The 10,000-nt window shown below is 39.7% G+C and overlaps 1 protein-coding gene across 2 annotated transcripts in view; it reads left to right on the forward strand.

Moving 5' to 3' along the window:
- Positions 1 to 9,707, forward strand: part of LRRC3B (leucine rich repeat containing 3B) — a 141,010-nt gene extending 131,303 nt beyond the window's left edge. Inside the window, exons 1-2 of one of the 2 annotated variants that reach the window (XR_012653811.1) lie at positions 17 to 4,045; positions 9,090 to 9,707. The gene's annotated coding sequence lies outside the window, so the exon portion shown is untranslated. Of the gene's footprint in view, positions 1 to 16; positions 4,046 to 9,089 lie in introns of those variants that run through there. The other variant, XR_012653810.1, reaches the window with a different exon arrangement.
- Positions 9,708 to 10,000: the final 293 nt, after the last annotated feature.

Genomic DNA, 10,000 nt, shown 5'->3' on the forward strand with positions numbered 1-10,000 from the left:
AAGAAGTTAAATAAAATTAGTCGTCTTAATCTGTATATTGGTTCATAACTAAAAGTGGCTTTATTTTTTAGGGTGCAGCCTTTTTTAGAAAGCTGAATGAAATAAGTGAATATATAGGCTGGACGTATTCTATTGTGTGTTAGAAAATATTTTTGTAGGATTTTATGGATAAATGCTTAGGAATATATAAAGCCCATGCAGTTAAACTCAGCCTTGGATATGAAATGGATATTTTAAAGCTCTACTCTCTTCAAAACCATGATGGTTTTCTCTTTTCATAGATAAAATTTTCAAAGGGAACAAATTCACAAGAATGTATTCCTCTTGTCCTTTATTACCATAATAAAATTATACTTGTCTCTGGGTCCCTATAGATCTAGTCTAACTGACATTACAATATGGATTGCAGAAGGGTGGATTAAAAAATATATAAAATGTTGCTTTGCAAAAACAAGTGTTAAAAGGACAGCCTTAAAAAATTCAAAAGACTCCAGAATCGTATCTCCCACTAGATTATCCGTTATTTCTGTTACTGTTGTACTCTTTTATATTTTAGAAGGCACAAGCTTGTTTATCTTACTTTTTTCAGAACATTGTTAAAAGAATATCTAAAATATTCTTCAAAGCAGATGAGAGAACAGGAAAAAAAAGACTTTATTTATTTTTAAAATGTGCATAGAGTCAACTTTTTATGTCATCTTTGTGGGCTGAGTCCTGCCTGAGTAGCTGTTCTTGTGACCGACTTAGCTATTTGCATTGTTTTATCTTGATGAACAGTTTTTGGTACATTAAGAGAATGTCGATATTTGTAAATGTCACAGTCTGTCCAAAAAATATCTGCTCTCTGATATTTCTGCCTTCCCCCTTTTCCCCCCATTAAGTAAAAATTTTATTTTCTGAGGAGAGGAGGCTGTTGATTACACATCCTGCTTAGTTGGCATTTTATATCTTCCTTTTTTCAAGCTCTATCTTGCTGAACTTTCCAGCGTTGCCAAAGTGCCGGCCCCAGCACCCCGAGCTCTGCGTGGCCTCCTGCAGGAGCCAAAAGCAGTAGGGCTAAATACACATGTGAATCTGAAGAGAGCAGATAAAATGTTACATTGTACTGGCGATATAACAAACCCTACTGAGCGGGACATATAGTGCCTCTGTAGGCTGAGCCAAGTTCATTCCTGATGTAATTGTCTTAATTTCTCTAAAATCTCCTTTACAAGGGTAAAATTTGTCTTATTTCTATCACTGTGCTCCCCAAGCAATATTTCAGATCCCAGCTAGTATGCTACTTTTGGAAAAAGAAGGGGGGACTAGCTAAAAGAAGGGACTGAGCTGGAGGTACTAACTTAATCAAGAATTCAATGCTGCGTATTCACAACTAAATGCAGGAATTTCTCCACAATATTTGGACAAAATTATTTGAAGAACAACATTTACAAAAATCTGGACAGTCTTAAAACATTTAAAAACACTTGCAGGTTTTAAAAATTCGCTTTCAAGCAGTGTTTGGGTTTTTTTATTAAAAAAAACCTCCCAAAACTGACAAAGCTATAAATAATTTATCTTTAGTTTTTCCATTTTTCCACTTTATTACTTGATCTGTAAGACTGGTTCTGGAGGTGTTGCAGTTTTGTCCCATCTGAGCTTCTGACTCTACATTTTTAAATCCTGACCAAACCCAATTTAAACCAAGTTAAGCAGTACTCTGTAGAAAGGCTCTGGAGGGATGGTTTCATATCAGTTCTCCAGGTCTACTGATTTTCTTTAATTGATTCCCTATCACACATCTCTCCTCACAACACTTTTCCTTTCTTCTTTTAAAGCCAATACTGAAATCTCTGTTTAAAATCTGAGAATCAGGGCAATGCTCTGACAACCAATAGATGCAAACTCGTCAAGCTGAATTTAGCTGATGAGGAAAATGAATTAAATCACTGTTCCTCAGCTGTGTAGACTTGACAGTGCTAGTATTCCTGTCAACTCAAATATTTGAGCTCTATCTCTTTGTTTCATTGAAAAGAAACGGAAAAGAAAGATAAAAACCTTTAGCATAAGAAGATACTTGTTTTTATCATGTTTACTGCACACCTTTCTGTCCAAAACTACTGTCTGTAGAAAAACCTACACACTGCCCTTTGAAGTCAATGGCACAAACTTTTAAACTTCAATTGCATAACACTTCAAGGAGTTATTTTATTTACAAAAACAGTTTTGCTCAAAAATTAGTAAATTGGTATATTTTTAGCTGTGATAACTTAGCATATAAATACAGATGAGAGGAAATGGATGTTTCCATATTCACAGGAGATAGGATGTGACAGAAAATAAGGAGGGAAATGCATAATGTAGTGATTCTTAATTTTATTTTTTTTTTAATTAAGATGTTTCAGGAAAAATAGAGCTAGGGCTCAATAACTTAAATGTGATTAATTTCTCTATCCTGAGTTTTTTAAAAAATCTTCCCTAGTTTTTGTTTCTAAAGGGTAAATGATAACTCCCTCTACATTAATTTTTTCTTAAAACTAATGCTGATTTTCTCTGCTAATTTTCTAGTCTTATGGTCTGTGGGTAAGATCTGTGATGGTGCATTTGAGCTGTGTGTATTTAGGCTCATACTTCATACTTCTCAGTTTTGTACAGAATTAGATACAGATATCTTCACCATTAATGTACATTATGTTTTTAAGTTTTCAATAGCAAGATTTTACACCGCAATTGCCATAACTTTCAGGGGCTGAGCACGAACAAAAAGTGTGGTGGTGCATGTTCTGGTCTTCCCAGGGAGGAAAGAGGAGAATTCTGGTTTACCAAAGAGATGTCATACAGAAAATCCACCACAGTGTTTCTCAGTTTGAAAGGGGCAAATTGTAAGCGTTGGGAAGCAAGCAAAAAAGGGGAAAGTAAAAGGAGCAGCTGGAGGCTAAAATGCTTGAAGACACCATGGAGTCTTGCAGCATGTTCAGTGCAGTGGGGTCTCAGAGTGAATCCAAATCAATTTTTAAAAGGGTGTCCCTCTACTCCCACACCTGGAAAAAAAGCTAGCGTTCCTAAACCACAGTAAATGAGATTCTCAGGAGTTAAAAACATAGTCTTTAAATTGTAGGAGTGAAATCTGAAGAAGGAAAATAGAAGGGGGTATAAATTCTGGTCAGGTTAGATGTAAAGATGGCCAAAACACATTGGAACATTTTTTTCTACACAAATCAGAAACAGGAATCGCACCTTAGCCAGGGCCAAGAGCTAATCGGGTACTAAGGGAGCGCTGTGGATAGATTGGGCAAATGTTCTGAAAGAAACTAGGCTAGCATGTGAGAAGGGGAAAAATGATCCTATGAATTAGTTACTGGTTAAAAGATAAGAAACAAAAGTAAGAAGAAATTTTCTGTTTTCTTGAAGGAGGAGGGTTACTGAAATGTCAGAGAAGGTGTCCCAGATATCTCAGAAAGGGACCAATGCTGTACAATGTATTTCTGGGTGATGTGGAAAAGGGAATTAATAATGAGCTGATAACATTTGTGGATGATAAACAGTTATTGAGGGCAGTCCAACCTACAGCTAACTGTGAAGAAATACAGAAGATTCTCACATTTGTAAGTTAGCAGATGATGATAAAATGAAGGTTGAATTTGGTGTGAATAATTGCAAAGTACTGCAGATGGCACATCCCTAGCTATGAACACAAGGATATTCTCTAAATTGGCTATAATCAAATGGAAAAAACATCTTGGAGGCACAGTGGGAAGCTCTTCGATGACAAACACTGGAAATTATTAGGAGGGAAACAGACAGCCAAACAGCATGGTGGAGCGGCATGCTAAACCACTGAATAAAATCTGTGATGAACCCACATCTGGAACATCGCATTCAGTTCAAGTTCTCCTCATCTCCAAAAAAAGATGATCTGCAGTCTCCGAACTACTGAAGATGTAGAGAAGGACAGTAAGATAATCAAGGATATGAAGTTGTTTCCATATGAGAAGACATCAAACATCCCCAAGCACGGGGATGAGGTGCCAGAAGACATGGTAATAACTGGAGTAGGACACAAAAGGTAACTTGAGAGGGACTGATCTCCATTTCTTGCAACAGAAAATAGAGCAGTTCTGATTAAACAATATCAGGCAGCAGGTGTTGGGGTTGGTTTTTTAATATTTTTTGTTAGAGAGCATGCATTTAAATGATAAAGGACAGGATACTGTAGAGAAGAAAACACAAATTCAAAGGTAGGACTTCACAAATTCATGGAAGTCAAGGTTGCCAGATGTTATTTAACACTGCTAACATTGGTGTAGATAAAATTCTCAAGAAGCAAAGCCCCTGCTCATCCCAGGAAGCAGGGATAGGTTCCCTGGGAAAGGTTCACGAGTCTGTGCTTCTCTTCCTTTCTGAGGTGCTGCTGCAGGTGTGTGTTGAATAAGTGAAGGTGGGCTTGATTTTATGGCACGAATGCTCTCATGCGTCTGGTGGGATGCAAACTGTGCTGCACTGCCCTCCCTGTGAGGCAGGAGGGGGCATTTGTTGTGCGGACAAGGAGGTTTCACATGCATGGAGTGGGAATGAAGCCCGGGAAAAGCAAAATCACATCTAACTCTTGGCGTCTCCTCGCTGTGAATTGCTGCGCTAACTGCTGGGCAGCGTTCGGGTGCTCTGTGCCAAGTTCTGCCAAGACTGTGTTAACTACAGAGTGACAGCTTTTCATTGGGGACCTGTGGGAAAATGATTCAAAGACCTGCCCTGACACATTGAGGTGCTTTGATACTACTCTTACAGCTCATCTGGTCCATCTAAAAATGATGGGGATTTCCCTATAGGTTCTTCATTAAAACAAGGCTAACGCCTTGTTTTTCACAAAGAAATCGCTTCATCATTGTCTGTTTTGTCAAGTGAAAAATGGTGTGATAACTTAGTGAAAGTGTGAGTACTTCACAGTGCCACTTATGACAGGGGAATGCCCTGGCATCTTTAGGTTTGGTTTGCCCAAGTCAGTTAGTTTGAGGAGTGAACCCAAGCATTAAACATAGAGTATACATGCCATACCATGGCAATGTATGAAGTCGGTGGTTTTTATATACCAATACATACATAAGTATGCATGCGTGCGGGTCATCCATACATCTCTCAAATTCACTCATATTTCCCTGTGATTAGTCATGTGCATGAATGTGTCAGATATGTGTACACACACGTGCACGCAGATAAAACAGGAACTTCAGATGCTTTCATTTCCCCTATTTAATCATTAAACAGGTTGCTTTGTTGCTTTGAAGCCATGATTCACACCTCTTCCGAACTAAGTACACCTCCGTCCTCAGCCTTTCACTATGCCCCCCGCCGCCGTCCCAACACCAGCTGCATGCGACGTGAAAGAAAATGGGGTGACATTGGCACAGCTCATCCTCTTTCTGAGATCCTTAGTCAAATCCATCGGTTACCATATAAAGCTGTTACAGACCTTTGTGAACAACCTTTTGTTTTCCTTCTGGCTCACAGAAAGCAATACAATTTTCTAGAAAGAAAAAGGGTTAGGTGAATGATGTAATGCCTTTTAGCTCATAAGAAACAGTCCTGTTTTTGTAAAAAACGGAGAGTACAAATGTGGCTAGTGTCCCTGGATCTGTTCTTTTCTGCACTTGTTAATGAGTAGGTTCTTGGCATTACAGTATGTTTGGCTGTGTTTTTCTCCTAGGAGATAGTTTTGCCCCTTGGAGGAGATTTCTTGAGATGGTTGTGAATCTGAATACAGCTGCTAAATCCAACAAAAGCTCCTGAATGAAAAATGAGATTGGTTTATGTTTTCCCTACTGCAGGGAAGCTTGAGAAGCAGTTAAGTATTTGGGAATTCAAACATCTGTATTATTCTTAATGCTGTCGTGAGGTTTCAAATGCACATAGTGAGCATCCTGCTGGTTTGGTGGGGCAGTCTGCAAGCAGATTTCATAAAGACACAACAATCTCCAAAGCCTCTTAGTGACAGATTAAACTGGGCATTGAGGGGGGGGAAAAAACCCAAACCCAACCAAAAAAGTCCATATATTGAACAGTCTGTTTAGATAACTTTATCCTTCACAATTATTAGTCTCTGCCTCATAATCAAAGAGTTTGTGAGCACTAGACTTTTTCATAGCTCCATCTTAATTGGAAGAATAGGCCTTTTTAAACACATCTGCTCTAACACTAGTAGTACCTGACTTGATAGTACTAGGATTTAAAAGACGATTGAAATTTAACGTATTAGCTAAACCTTGTCTGCACTGAGGTCTGTTTGTATGCCTGTCTGCATATCTGCAACAAAATATTTATGTATTAAAAATTATATATTTTCCTTACATAGGTGTGGCTATGAGACCATGCTCTTTCAGATATGCTCTGAAAGTTTTTAATTTAAAAAAGCAAGAAAAAAATTGGAAGGCAAAAACAGACTCCAGAACTTTCGTAAATCAGAGCTGGACAACAAGGAGGAAAAAAAAGCTGTAGCACAACCTATTCTTGTTTCTTCCTTTGAGGATTAGCTTTGTGCTCAGTGCTGCATTTCATGGCTTACCAATTTTTTATTTCTCTACCTAAGCCAGATTAACATTCACTTTCAGCAAAGTCTCTCATAAATGAAAGTCTCAGCAACAGAGAATACTGAGGCATATCAAGTGGGCTGAAAAAAACTGTGACTGCAACAAATAAGCTCTCTAGACAATATTTCTACACCCTGTTAATTAAATTTAGTGGCAAAGGAAAAGAGTTGTTGTTGAATTAGGGTAATGCTAGAGAGATTTCAGATTCTAAAGTAGATGCTGGCTTTTATATTCTTAATATGGCTGTATGTGGGGCAACCAACACACCTTTTTGCTACCCTATTTCAGAAGCTACAGGTCTGGTTGCTATTACAGAACACAAAGCCTCTTACCTCTTTCTTCATGTAGTCACTACGGACAAGAGCTTTGGGAAATGCTGTACCTGGGAAATGCCACCCTGAGCGCAGTTTGCTCAGAGTCTCACCTCAGCACTGGAAGCTGCATTGGTTTAGGCCATATGTAAAAGGAGGGAAACTGCTGTTTGGATGACATCTGTGAACCCTCTTGAAGTGACTCGGTTACCACTAGTAGCAGATACACCACAGCTCAGGATCCCAGACACCTCATCCCTTGAAATAGGGCACTTTGGTTTTTTTTTCTGATGGGGCATCCTGACATGTTGATGAAGCCAAATTATCTGGATAAGGCAATTTCATGGCTACTTTGCTGCAGAATGACCCAAGTTAGTTTTGGGCCATCAAACTCTCCAGTACTACAAACTGAAAAACACCAGCCCAGCCAGTTTGATTTTCAAGAAGGGGGTGTCTAACCACATCGCAGATATACTCAAAACATTGGAATTTTTTTTCCCCTCTCTTTAGTCTTTTCTTGTTTAATATTACCTTTGTGGTTGAATAACCTTCATAGCTCTTCATATTGAATCTTCAGCAAGCTTGTTTTCACTTATCAAAAATTAATTCCTATTGCTATTAATGGTAGACCGGGAAATATGTACATGGGTGGGCATAGATTTGGTCTTTTCTCATGGTTTTTTACAAGATTCATGAGCAGATTAATATATTAGGGTTTTTTTACAAAGAAGAGATATGATGTGTATACAAAAGCTTTTTAAAAAAATTGGCTGATCAATACATGAACAAAGTGAAATTTACTGTATTTTATTCTGAAGTTCTGAAGCAGAAAAAGACAATCTGTTTAGAAGAGCTGGGTAATGTATAAAGGTATTCTTTCAAAAGACAAGCCCTGCAGTACCTTGAAACATTTATTTCTCTTAAAAAACTGTGGCAACCCTGAAACTATAGTTGCATCATACCAGATGCAAATTGCCATGCTGAAAATAATTTATTTTTACATAATAAAAGAAAATCAATCTCTGTCTTGGGTTCTCACATTGTGATGTACTGAAACTCCTGGCTGAACCTGAAGTTGTGCTTTCTTTGTTACCAGACTTCCTTCCCGAATCCAGGAATGCACTTTGGGCTGTATGTAAAACAGAAGCTTTACCATTGCCTTCAGCAGGATCAGCATTGCTGCACTAAATGTGTTACTGATATGTGGTGAACTGAGTGACTGTTCTGGCAATTGCTTTTGTACTGAAGGAGTTAATGTGGGTTTAACCTCTAAATAATGGCATCACACAGCTCTGCAATGGTGCACCCTCAGACTTCTAGAGTGGCAATGAGGGACTAGCCTTTCCTTATGCTGGTGGCAAACAGCAATGACAATTGTCTTAACTTTTTATTATATTATTTATAAAAGACAGATGGTGTCTTTTTGTATTTGGCTGTACATAGACCTCCCTAGAATCTGTAAGTGTGTGTGTGTACGAGGGCAGTCTTAGTGTAAAAAAAAAAAAAAATGGTATTTAAGTGGGTTCACTGCATGTTATTAGCTTCCAGTAATGGGTCACAGTTCAGCCAGCATCACCCACAAAGTTACTTTATAGCAAAACTGCTGGAGTCAGCAGGCTTCTAAAAAATAACCACCATTCTTGTTTAGATGCTTGTATTCCAGTATATTTCCACAGTTACTGCTGTTCTGCACCATTGTGTCCACTGTGAGCACCACTCTGGAGGTGAGCAGAAAGTTGACTTGGAAGGAACAAGGTCTAAATATTCAGGCTCTCCTGAGGGTGTGGAGGAAAGGTCTTTCATGGAAACTACCTCAATTAAAAACATGACAGTATATAATAGTGGGCCTGAGGAGACCTGACATACATTTCATGCCCGGCCCCTGACTGCCTGAGTAAAATAGATGCTGTACTTAGCACTGAGAACAAATGGTTTGGGCTGAGAAGGGTGAGTCATTCAGAGCTGAGCTGCTTTTCCTGAAAACCCACAGAAATGCAATGATTAAATAGGCTTTACATTTGGAAAATCCTGCAGGCAAGTCTTTAATCAGTGTTGAAATGCTTTTCCTTCTGATGCCAGTAGATTTGTTTTGACACTGCGTGGTGATGACTATAGGTATGGCAGTCAGTTTTAGCTGGTAGAGACGTATGGGTGATGACTGCTCACGTTACACGAGCACAATATTGGGTGTCTGACAAGCGTGCTCCTTCTGCTGCAGGTGTTGGATTGAGTGCAACGGAGAACCGACTTTTCTGCACAAACTGAGAAGATGCAGGCGAAAGGCACTCCATGGTCTGGCTGAAGATTTGGAGAGTGAGCAGATGGCACCCCTCACTGCAGGCCTGATGAAGCTGTTTCTGATGAACACGGTTTGAAACACCAGTTCTCATCCCTTGTGGAAAACCACATTGGTTCATGGCACATGGACTTCACCTCTTCGAGCCTCCTGACCCCATGCATGTGTGTGTGTGCGTTTGCACAGGTGCGGTAGCATTGGACTTAGCTAGGTCTTGCTGGTAGGAGAGTGGGAATTTATACGCCCGACACTGTGGGTTAGTGCACATTGTGGGTTAGGGCTTGGGTGGCAGCAATATCCCAGGGAACCTATCCACAGGCTTGTTAGAGAGTGGGTGGGAGAGGGTCGGAGGGTGCTCACCACGATCATGTGCTATTCCAGTATTGATACAAAAGGTTCATGATTATTTTGTCTTCTGTTCTCTTACTGACCTAATACTGGAACATTTTCTGTAAAAATGAAGGCAGAGTAATTAAATCATTACTTATCACTGCCATAATTCAGCAGCACTTAATTACTGCATGCTATATGTCATGTCAGAGCCTGCCAGGTTGCTTTTGTCTGAGGCCACTTACCCAGAGCAAGGAGTCAGACAAGTTCTCGGTGCATCCCCGCCTGACCGCGAGGCACCCACCTCTGAGCAAAACACACCTTGTTTGCCAGACAGCTACGCTTGGGGGGGTTCTCCGTGTCCTTCAGTGGCAAACTATCCAGCTGTCTCTCAGGCATTGTGCATTTCCACATGTAAACTTCATTTCCTATGGGAGAGAAGAGGTCAGGCAGAGGGGCAGGGCAAGAGGTGATGGGAATCTGCTCCTCGTCCTCCTAAGGAG

This window comes from Buteo buteo, chromosome 2 (genome assembly GCF_964188355.1).
Source record: "Buteo buteo chromosome 2, bButBut1.hap1.1, whole genome shotgun sequence".
NCBI classification, from domain to species: domain Eukaryota; kingdom Metazoa; phylum Chordata; class Aves; order Accipitriformes; family Accipitridae; genus Buteo; species Buteo buteo.